The 11450-nt window shown below is 36.3% G+C and overlaps 1 non-coding gene across 1 annotated transcript; it reads left to right on the top strand.

The window, feature by feature from the left end:
* The first annotated feature begins 7868 nt into the window (after nucleotides 1-7868).
* Nucleotides 7869-7941, top strand: Trnar-acg. The gene has a single exon. It is a non-coding gene; the product is annotated as a tRNA-Arg (tRNA).
* Nucleotides 7942-11450: the final 3509 nt, after the last annotated feature.

Here is an 11450-nt window from a genome sequence, read left to right as displayed (position 1 = left end):
ATAATAAATGATACTGACAGGACCTATAAATATCGCTGGCAAAACTAATTAAATTCTCAGGAATTCGCCTGGTTCATGCCCGGTGCGTGGCCGCAGGCACGCGATGCAAGGATAATCTGAATATTTCGAATGTCTTCATGGCAAGGGTGCGGCGGCATCGCAATCTGTGGACTTGGATTTCGGAGTGTACCATGAACTTACTATTGCACGTAGATAATGTTAAGAATTTGCAGTTTTAGACGGACAACATGTAGACGTCTCAGTTTTATAAATTAATGTGAATCGACACGAGTTTTCAGAATCTTCATTAATATGATCATCTATAACGTGATCATTATTCGTCGCTTACCAACAGATGCACGACTTGTTCATCCCGTCACTGGATACAATAAAAATAAATGGTTATAATATGTCCCATTGCCGGGCACAGGTTTCACCCAAGCAAAAGGTTTAGTTCATAGATTGACATCTTTGCACAGTGGCGGATTTGCAGTCTTGACCGCCCTAGGCCCCAGGCCATGCAATCAGTACTAGCCAACCCTTTCTCAGCACTCATCATAGACGAATTAGTGGAGTAATTTGTCCACCTTAAGCTGTTATATATGAGATTTTTTTCCCATTAAAATCATAAATTGTTCTTTTAAAATTTCACCTACTATTTGCAATATTTATTATTATTATTTTAATATAAATTTTAATAACCACATCATCTGCAAATCGAAGGTGTGAGATGTACTGCCCGTTGATGTTGATACCCCGTCCCTCCCACTCTAGCATCTTGAAGACATTTTCCAACGCGTTAGTCAACAGTTTCGGAGAGATGACGTCTCCCCGTCTCACTCCACTACGCAGTTGAATTGGTCTTGTACTCTGTCCTTAGACTTGGACGGTCATCGTGGCTACAGCGTAAAGACTTCTCAACAACTCGATGTCACGGCAGTCAATCTGACATCTCCGCAAGGAGTCCAGAACAACCCAGATTTCGATCACACAAGAGTCGGTTATATTCTTCGATCTTCTGAATAATTTGTCTCAAGGTATTTCCGAAATCCAGCCTGCTCCGACGGCTGAAAACCATCGAACTTTCGGGCAAGACGATTCGTTTCGGATCGGTTCAATTTAAATATAGGTATTATTAAATCATGAGCACACTGTGTCACGTCATATAATTTTTTGAGCTTCTGTGATATCCTGTAATTGGCATTATATACCTACTGGTCATGTAAAATAGATTTTTAAGTTTGAATTGTAAGCTATTGGATGTCTTATAATAATAATTAGCCTACAGGTATGTAGATAGTCCCACAGCTCGGCACAGGCCTCCTTTCGCAATGAGAAGCCTTAGATTGTAGTTCCCACGGGCCCTATACGGGTTGAGAACTTTTAAATTACTTTACAGATGTTTCCTCACGCTTGTTTGATTGTTTTTGTGTTTATATGTTTTCTATCACCGAAAAGTACATGGAGAAAGTACACCGAAAAGTAAATTTCAAATTAATTTTGCACAAAACTTAGAGATGAAATCCCGGATTCGAATCCAGGACCCTCTGCTTGAGGGGCTGTAGGTCAATAGCCTACCACGGCTTTGTTACTTATTACAACAGCTTGGGGTACAATTGAATAAATTCAATAATAATAAGTTACTTAATGGAGTCTCCACGCTTACCGATACGAAATCGCATTAACCCGAGTGAGAAAAAGCTTTATTTCCTTGCAATAAAACCGAAAAAGACGTGGTAGACGAGGTCCGAGTGGAAACGTTTACCTTATAACAAGGACATAAAACTCTTTCTGGCCAACGCAAGCCTATTCCGCGTGAATATGAAGTCATTTATTAGGGTTCGCGGAATAGCAAATTAATTTATTTCCATTTTTATTAAAATGGATTTCTGTAAAGTAAGGGTTGAATCTTTTCATTATTTAAAGATAAATATTAAAAAGCTGGTATCATGACTTTTGGCATCACGGTAGCGGTAGCACAAAATATACATAATTCATTAAGAAAAAAAATGTTCATAATGTTAGTCTTAGAACTAAGTCCAAACTCATAGTACCACGTTATTCTTTTATGGAGAACTGTATACGTTTTTACAATAAGATTCCGGAGTATATTATTATACTGAGATTATAATTTTCTAAATATAAAACCTACATTAAAATATTTTAATTGAAAAGTTATATTACAGAGATATATATGGAAAGACGACATGGCTCTAGATTCGACACAAATTTGATTCAAAGTGTATTCCATTTAAGTTTATTCGAAAAGAGCAATCCCTAGAGTTTATTGTTCGTTTTTCTCAGAGAAGTCAGCGTAGTGAACGAGCAGTAGCTTAAACGTGACGTTTTGAAGAGTAAAATTATTTTACCAATGGAATAAATGATTGACTTTGAATAAGTGCGGTGCCACCCCTATACCCCAAAGCGAACCAATAGCTTCAATTGTAAAATAAGTAAGAATAATTATATGATTGTGGCAACGAGTGGTTTCCCCTCGAATAGGACAATAACAAACCGTAGTGCACAGAGGGCATGTGAGTGGTTCAACAACTGACCCACCGAGAAGTGAATTAACCGTTTCCGATAGGGAGAATGGAATATCGATACGTCTTACATATTAACGTCGATAACGCTTCTCAAAAACGAACCTACTGATGTAAAAAATGTTCTAAGCCGTTTTTAAACCATCTTCAAATCACACAAATTGTCAGTAAAAGAGCGGTAGTAGCCCAGTGGGAGAACGGTCAACGGTTCGAATCCCTGTGGTGACGCTAACTTCGCATATCGAAGAAAGTTCACAATCCCTGGCAAACGTCTTAAACCCTCAACTCGCCTTCATCCAGTGAGGCGGACTATAGCCTAAATAGGATAGCATTTAGAGGAGACCCGTGTACACCAGTGAGATATATGGGTTGATGATGATATCAATAATATATTTTTCACCTCACTAGCTCGGAAAGGGTTTCTTCCTCATTATAAATCTGCGCGCAAAAGCGTTTTTTCCACGCTAGCGTGGAAAGGTTTTTGAGATTCAAACTTGACGATGTACGTGTTACACCCATTGACTTACAATTATATGGACGTCGGGTCCGCGCTAAAAAGTGTCCGAACTTATAGGGCGTTAAAATCGTATACAGAGCGTCATTCACGCTTTAGTCTTCGTTTGACAGCGAAGCAAGCAAAATTAGACAGTACTGCGATGACATTACAAATTAAATTCAACGTTTTAGCTTTTTCATATTCCTTTACATGTCACTACGTTTAAATAGGTTGACTTGGGACATTTTTTTCGTGGTTTTTGTATTAGACCCGTCGTCCACTTATTTGTAAGTCAATGGGTACACCTGTTTCTTTCGATTAAAAAAAAACATAATGACACGTCCATCTACGCGATTTGTCGTACATTATATTATATTATTTACTACGTTGACGTTATTATTGAGGTCATACGTCAGACAACTAAAGTGACCGACATAGCTCGCAGAATCAGTATTCTTAACTGACAGTGGATCGGGCATGTCTGCAAGAGGGTTGATCGCCGATGAAGCAGATTTGTTCTGGAATGGGGACCACGTCAAGGAAAACGTAGAGCAGGACGCCCTGCGGCAAGATGGACGGACGACCTGAGAAAGGTGACCGGCAGCGGCCGGATGCGGGAGACATAAGACCGGGAGAGTTGGCGTGCTCAAGGGGAGGCTTATGTCCAGGAGTGTACGCTGATGATGATTGGTGACATTAAATTGACAACTAATTTTGTTTATTAGAACTGATTTCTTATAGATCGACTGTTTTTCTTTCATCTACCATTTTGTTTAGTGAAGTGAAAGGTTACGTGTATTGGTCGGCAGCAAAGTTGTTTTCCGTCTCGTGGCTTGAAAACCCTTGCGACGTTCAGGATTCTATACAAGGACGCGTCATTCAACAACTTTGCAGCCTTTTTTCATAATTCATTTATACATAAATATACAAGTGACAGGTTTTTGTAGCAGTAGAGCTCCTTGGGAAAGACTTCGTCAAAGGAAGTACTGCCACCTTACCTACTTCTGCCACCAAACAGTAATGTGAGCATAACTGTGTTTCGATTTTGAAGGGTAAGGGTGCTGGTGAAATTTCAGGCACATGGGACTTGTCAATTTATGTCTCAGGCTGACGGGCGTAGTGGCAGTGACCCTCAAATCTTTGCGGTTTAAAGCTCTGAGTGGCACTGCAACTGTTATGGACAGGCAAAGTCAAAGTCAAATAATCAGTTATTGCATAAATAAATTTTTTACACTTCAAGGCGTCATTTTTAAGCTACTGCTCGTTCACTGTGCCGACTTCCCTGTGAAGACCGAGCAAGAAACTCTGGGGATTTATCTTTTCAATTAAAGTTAAACGCTTAGAATAATAACGCATAGAAACCTAGTCCGCACACGCTAAGTGAGGCAAATTGAAGCCTAGCCCAAAGGGCCTACACGAGCGGGCGGGCCTTCAGTGCTCAAGGTCAACTTGCACCGCGAACAGATCAAGAATTTTAGCTAAAAATGACGAAATGTGCGGTAAATGAGTGCAAAAATACGTCAGACAAACATAAAATAGATACTAACATCACATTCCACAAGGAAGTAACGCGTTTCAACTTGTATTTTTATATAAATATTCACTGAAACCGAAAATTAACCTACTACTAAAACTAGCCTACATGAATTTGATTTTTGCCTCACTTGTGACAGTTCGTTTGATATGAAACTATCATTCTATGCGTTATTATTCTAAAGTTACATGCTATAAAAATACATTTTGAATCACATTTGTGTGTTCCGTCTCTCTCATGTTGTCTTTCCATACATCTTTATCTAATACGTAGTCTCCTATTTTGTAATATGACTTTGAATTAAAATACTTTTATTGTAAGTTTTAAACTTAAAAATGATTGTTACACATGGGAAATTAAACTATTTTTCGGATCCAATTTTGTCTAATTTGTTTTTTCTAACAAACCAACCCCTACACTGACGACCTCGGTGACCTAACGTTCTGCACTGTGGGCGCTGGATAAGGTGGTACTAAAAGAACTTTTCGATTCCGCTGCTATGATATTCACATTACACAGAATGTCCCAGTTTGAGACCAGGTTTAAAAAAAATTAGGTATAAGTCGTGTATTTTAGAAGTTGTAACATAGAAACTGTAAAAATAATAAGTGACGTTGTGGAAAACCTTATCGAAGTGCATACCTCAATTGATAACACACCAAAATGTAAAACAAAAATACTTGTGCCAATGGCTACTTGTATTTTTACAAGTAACATTGCAGTCAGCCATTTCATTATCTACATTGCACGTATACTGATAAAGAATCATTGTGACAGCAAATTTCATTGTCAAAGTTAAAACTCCAAACTTTATCGCGATAAACACGAAAAGCGTTCTAAAGCAATAAATCTAAACTTGTTGTAATTATCATAATATCGATATTTAGTACATCACTAATGCATCAAGGGAGTTGGATGCAGCGGAAATGCAGTTGAATCCATCACACGACTTAACGAGCACAACACTAGAGGCTGCTGGCAGATAAATGGACTTCCTCTCGAGACGATGCCTCTTGTTGTTTCTACGTACTGTTGGAGTATGTACTTGGAAATGTTGAAACAGCATCGTCAAAGCTACTCGTGGCATTTAATGAGTGTACTTAAATGCGTACATACAGACTATAGTACAATTTTGCACAATATTTGTGAAATATTGCGCAAAAACCGGCCAAGATAGTGTGGAACGCGTCAATGATAAGTTTTAAATTTGTAAAAATGTGTATAAAAACGTTACTGTAGAAAAATTGTTAAAAGTACAATTTTTTTATTGATGACCAAAGTTTTACATTTTCCACGTTCTATAGTCCATTTGTTTAGGTACTTAACTAAATGTAAACAATCTTGATACATCTTTTTATTGAAACACATGCTTTACAAATCAATAGGTATAAAAATAGGCATGCAATTTCATATGAAGCTAAGTATTTGTATTTTGTATTTGAAGGTAAGGGAAAATCATTTTATAAATGTATATTTCATTAAATAGACATCTCAAGATTGTTTACATTTAGTTAAGTACCTAAACAGATGGACTATAGGTATAGATGATAAAAGTTAATTTAAATGTTACATAAATTAGAAATAACATTTTAAGCGTTTATTCTCCTTCAATCCCGGTCGCGGGGGTTTTTTCGATACTTTTGTATTTCATATTAGCAAGTAATTTGCAGGTAGGCAAATAAGCATACGGTTATCCGACCACTACTTACAACTTCTTGGATTTCCTGCAATGTTCATTCAAAAGTTAAGAAGAGGACGACTGTCACAACATTTTCAAAGACCTACCGAACCACACGCAACTCCATGGAGTAAGTGTGAATTATTGTTGTGCGTTTATTGTAATATACCTATATTATAAGGCTTCCTAGTTTAACTACCTACAGAATCCTAAAAAGGACATCCTAATAGGACATGAAGCTAGATGGTATTGCCAAAGGCCAGTGAAAGTAAGTATAAATAATATAATAACGCAATAACGCACACACTCAAGATAGCCCCGCGACCACCACAAATTACACCCAAACTCACGAGAGAAATAAATGTAGAAAAATATTTCTCCCAGCCTGGGAATCGAACCTGGGCCCTCTGCGTGGCAGTCTGGCATGGTAACCATTCGGCCACGGAGGCAGTTGAATATACATTGCCATAAACAATATTTACGTTGATGAAATTACTGTGTAGAACTGTCAAATGTTCTAAAATCAGCTGTGAACTTAAGGCCATGGTTGGCACTGCGATATTCTTTTGCAACCATTGGTTGAGTCGCTCGTGATGCGACAAAAATGTGACGTCACAGTACTCGCCATGTTAGCTATTGTAGTAAAATTTTAAAATGACGGTTTTATTACTCGAATTTAACAGCTAAATGTGGATATAATAGCTTTATCGCGGCGGCATGCTATGGGAGGGAGTTCATAATATGCGAATGAAATCAATATTGTAACAAATGCGACCCCGTGTCTGGCGTCTGGCGCTTTCGCTCTTCGACACGTCTAAATCGAATTTTCAGACATCACGCCATGCGCCAATGTTTCGGACTTCTTGTACTCGAATTTATAGTGGCTGACACGAAATTATTTGTCACCGTAAACTAAGTGATGTATCAAAAGAGACGCGACATAAATTATCAGATGTTTATTAAGTTACTTACTTTAAAAGTTTGGCATGCCGACTGCAAGCGACTTCAACTAGATCAAACAGGCACGTACCTAGTACCTAGGTACTTAGGTATAATCATAATGACATAACACAATGACAAGGAAATTCATGGGAAAGTCAGAAATACTGAGTTCAAGATCAGTGTGATAAGAAAATTGTTCCCATTGACTACGAAATGGCATTTTAATTCTTGTTTTTTTTCTTTTACTTTCAGACTCAGTTTTAATATTTAATACTATCTTATTTTACATTGTTTATCTAAATGTTAAGAACAAATATACAAAATATCTAAAAGAATATTCAAGGTCTATCCGAACATTAAAGGGAAGGGTAGGCAAGGTAAATAAAATCATAATGAAAACGAACCATAACGAACTTAAGAAACAAAATCCGATATAAATTAAACAAAACTATCCCAAAACATTAAAACGTTTTATTTACTGGATAACAAGTAAATCGAAAAAGTTAATTTTAGATCTGATAATTACAATACAGTTAAAAACATCGCAGCAAAGTAACTAACTACAGACGGATCAATTTTAACTGCAGTGTGTGAGATAACAGCGAGGCGAGATGCGAAAATAGACGGATCGTTACTACGGCGCACCTAGTCGCCGAAATCGAGGGTTATGTCACGGGCCCTGTGGCGCAATGGATAACGCGTCTGACTACGGATCAGAAGATTCCAGGTTCGAATCCTGGCAGGGTCGCAAGACCAAATTTTATATTATGTGTTTTTTTTTTTATTCTGATCAAAAGGCAAAGTCAAATAATTACATTGCTCGTTCACTACGACCTCCCTGAGAAGAACTAGCAAAAAACTCTAAGGATTGCTCTTTTGAAATAAACTTAAATGCTATGGAATACACTTTGAATAACAATTGCGCGGAATCTAGACTCATGTTGTCTTTCCAAACATCTTTATCTAACACTTTAACATCTTAAATTATGTAATATGAATTTTCTATTAAAATGCTTTTAAAGTAAGTTTTAAACTTAGGAAATGATAAACTTAATATATGCTCCGGAATCTTATTGTAAAAACGTATACAGTGCCCCGTAAAAGAAACGTTTACCTTAGAAACGAAATTGTGGTACCTTGAGTTTGGAATATGTTTTTTATATGTCATTATTATGCTGATTTATGAAACTTTTTCCATTGTAAATTACGTGGCTACATATTATACGAAATGCACGTTCTTCAACCTTTTTTTTTTCAATTACAAAATAAATATACTGATGCCCATAAATAAACATAAATCGTGCCCGGATATAATGTAAATACTATTAACCAAATCTTGGCATTACTAAATGGCGGTATTCCCCAAATTATCCACACGCCACTGGATTGAACCTCACTAATGGGTTTTTGAGCAATTTGCTGATTCTCCTAGTCGGCGAAATGTTAGAAAATGAGGGGAAAATTCGCTCACATAGTGTAGTCAAATTTATATTGTTATAACGGTTAGGCATCTTCTAAGTCTACACTTGAAATCGTCCCATTGCTTGTCTCTACTGCTCATTCCTAAGACACAATCCCCTGAGAAGAATGAACAAAACACTCTAGAGGTTACTCTTTGTGAATAAACATTTCTATCATTTATTCCATGGGCAAAATTTTTACACTTGAAAACATCATTTTTTTAAGCTACTGCTCGTTCACTACGCTGACCTCCCTGAGAAGAACGAGAAAGAAACTCTAGGGTTTGCTTTTTTCAAATAAACTTAAATGCTATAGAATACATTTTGAATCATATTTGTGTGGAATCTAGACTCACGTTGTCTTTCCATACATCTTTATCTAACACGTAGTCTACAATTTGTAATATGATTTTTCAATTAAAATACTTTTAATGTAAGTTTTAAAATTAGGAAATGGTAATCTTAATATATGCTCCGGAATCTCATTGTAAAAACATATACAGTTCCCCATAAAACAATCGTTTACCTTAGTTAAACGAAAACATGGTACCATGAGTTTTACCATTATAAAAACCCTTAAGTGCCAAATAGTAATTTTTAACTACAGAGCATTGTAAAGAAAATGAGGCTCCATTATGCATTCCAAAATCAATCTTAAGGTCACAAATAAAATATATTAAATAAAAAACAAACGACGGCAGACCTTAATGTCGTTTACCATTGCTTGATTTTCAGCAATGTTTGTGAAAACTAAAATTCCAAAATACGGGCTTAAGTCCTTTATATTTTTTTTATAATATCAAGTGACAGGACAGACAAGTCGTGCGCCTTATGGTAAGCGACACGCCTGTCCATAACAGTTGCATTGCCACTAACTTTAAATCGCAAAAATTTGATGGGCACTGCCACTGCGCCCGTCACCTCGAGACGTAAGTTGATAAGTCCCGTGTGCCTGTAATTTCACCAGCACCCTTGCCCTTCAAAACCGGAACACAGTAGTGCTGACATTACTGCTTCGCGGCAGAAACAGGTAAGGTGGCAGTACTACCCTGGACGAACTCTTTCACATGGAGCTCTACTGCTACTACCTTTACCTCTTTATCTTTACTTCTCAACTACAGATTTGTACACTATTATCACTTACAATATTTAAAAAAAGAGACAGCCTACAAGCTAAAAGGGTACTACCACTACCATGTATTTTTGTTACGTACCTGTACTTTCTTTGTTACGTATTTTGTTTCATTATATGTAGTTTAAACTTCGTGAATGACAAATTTTCGAATTTATTATACCGGAATCAATGATCTTTTTATCATTGGCCGGAATCTCATTATAACGTATACATTGCCCCTTTAATTTGTCCCTTTATTAAGACGACTGTCAAGCACTAGCATTATTTTATTATATTTTCTAGGATAGAAGTTTCCATTGTCAACGATATCGGCACTATGAATTGAGATTGAAGTCAAAGTTACTTGTCTGTAGCCAGTAAAGGGAAAATTGTTTATTTTTCAGAATTACTTATTTTGTGTACTGTAAATATCTCTTGACGAATTTTAATATCAACACGTAAAAAGTTATTGTACCCCGTATTGCCGTCACATAATGTATTACAGTAAAGCTGTAGATAAGTTAATTAGAGTTAAACGGTAACCGACATTACATCGGCTGTTTAACCAGAAAGGCCAGGTCAAGAGCATCCTTAAACGACGAGCATGTATGAAAGCACTGTTTGCGTGTTGATGAGGCGAAAGATGGGTGTCAGTATTGTATAAGTGGAAGGCTGTTGTTTCTATCTACCCCGATGGGAAAAGGTCATATCGCACTGTTAATATTTTAGTTTATTTCTCTCGATATTACAAATTTCATACAAATACAGTTACATGTCATTTTATACTACTCTTCGAAAAGTGAGCGTCAGTTTGCAAAATAATGAAGAAATAATTATATAATAGTAAGTACATAGTGTACGTATAAAAAATCAAGATTAATTATTAATTAATGGAACTAATAAATAATTGAATTAAACTAACAATATTAAGTGTATACAGGAACACAATAGTATACTAACTTAAAAACTGTATCTTTTCAGACTCGATGAAAAACGAATTACACTCTTCCCGTGAAAGATTACTTAAATTTATTCCTATCTGCCAAATATATTTATAAAAAAAGGAAAAAATTTCTATTTTTAGTACGGACGGTTTTGTGCAAAACTAGCTCACAAAAAAATTATCTCACCTTTGAGTTAAACAAATATCTTTTAATTGTTTTTCATAATATTCTAACGACTGTTGTATGGAGATGTAGAGATTCAAATTTTACGTTAAGCAATATACTAGTATAATCGTGAATTTTACATATTATGAGTTAGAACACTACTGTAATAGCAATGCGTTATGTATATATTTATTTTATTGAATAATAACTTTTCAAAATATGATTTTTACACCTATAATTGTATCTATATCTGAACTAGGTACATATACCTACAAAGCGTGGTTAAAAGCGTAAAGACCTATAGTTAAAAGTATGGTATGTTGTAAAGAACAGGACCCCATTGTGAAAACAATGGCAGGGCGTAAAGGTTGAGCCACGGACTTCGCAGGTACCTGTCTACAAGGTAAAGAGCTTATAGAACAAGAGAACTTGAGGTTCTGTCGATTTTTATTGAACCTCATACATTTCGTCACCTTTATAACAATATATTAAAGTGTACTTAACTGTAAGCCACTTCCACAAACAAATAATTCGCAGTAGGTAAGCGCCAAGCTCGGCAAGTAGGTTGGTGGCT

This window comes from Hyposmocoma kahamanoa, unplaced genomic scaffold (genome assembly GCF_003589595.1).
Source record: "Hyposmocoma kahamanoa isolate Upper Pololo Valley unplaced genomic scaffold, ASM358959v1 160, whole genome shotgun sequence".
Taxonomy (NCBI): domain Eukaryota; kingdom Metazoa; phylum Arthropoda; class Insecta; order Lepidoptera; family Cosmopterigidae; genus Hyposmocoma; species Hyposmocoma kahamanoa.
Note: the sequence above shows the minus strand (reverse complement) of the source record. Positions and strands in the feature narration are given on the sequence as shown.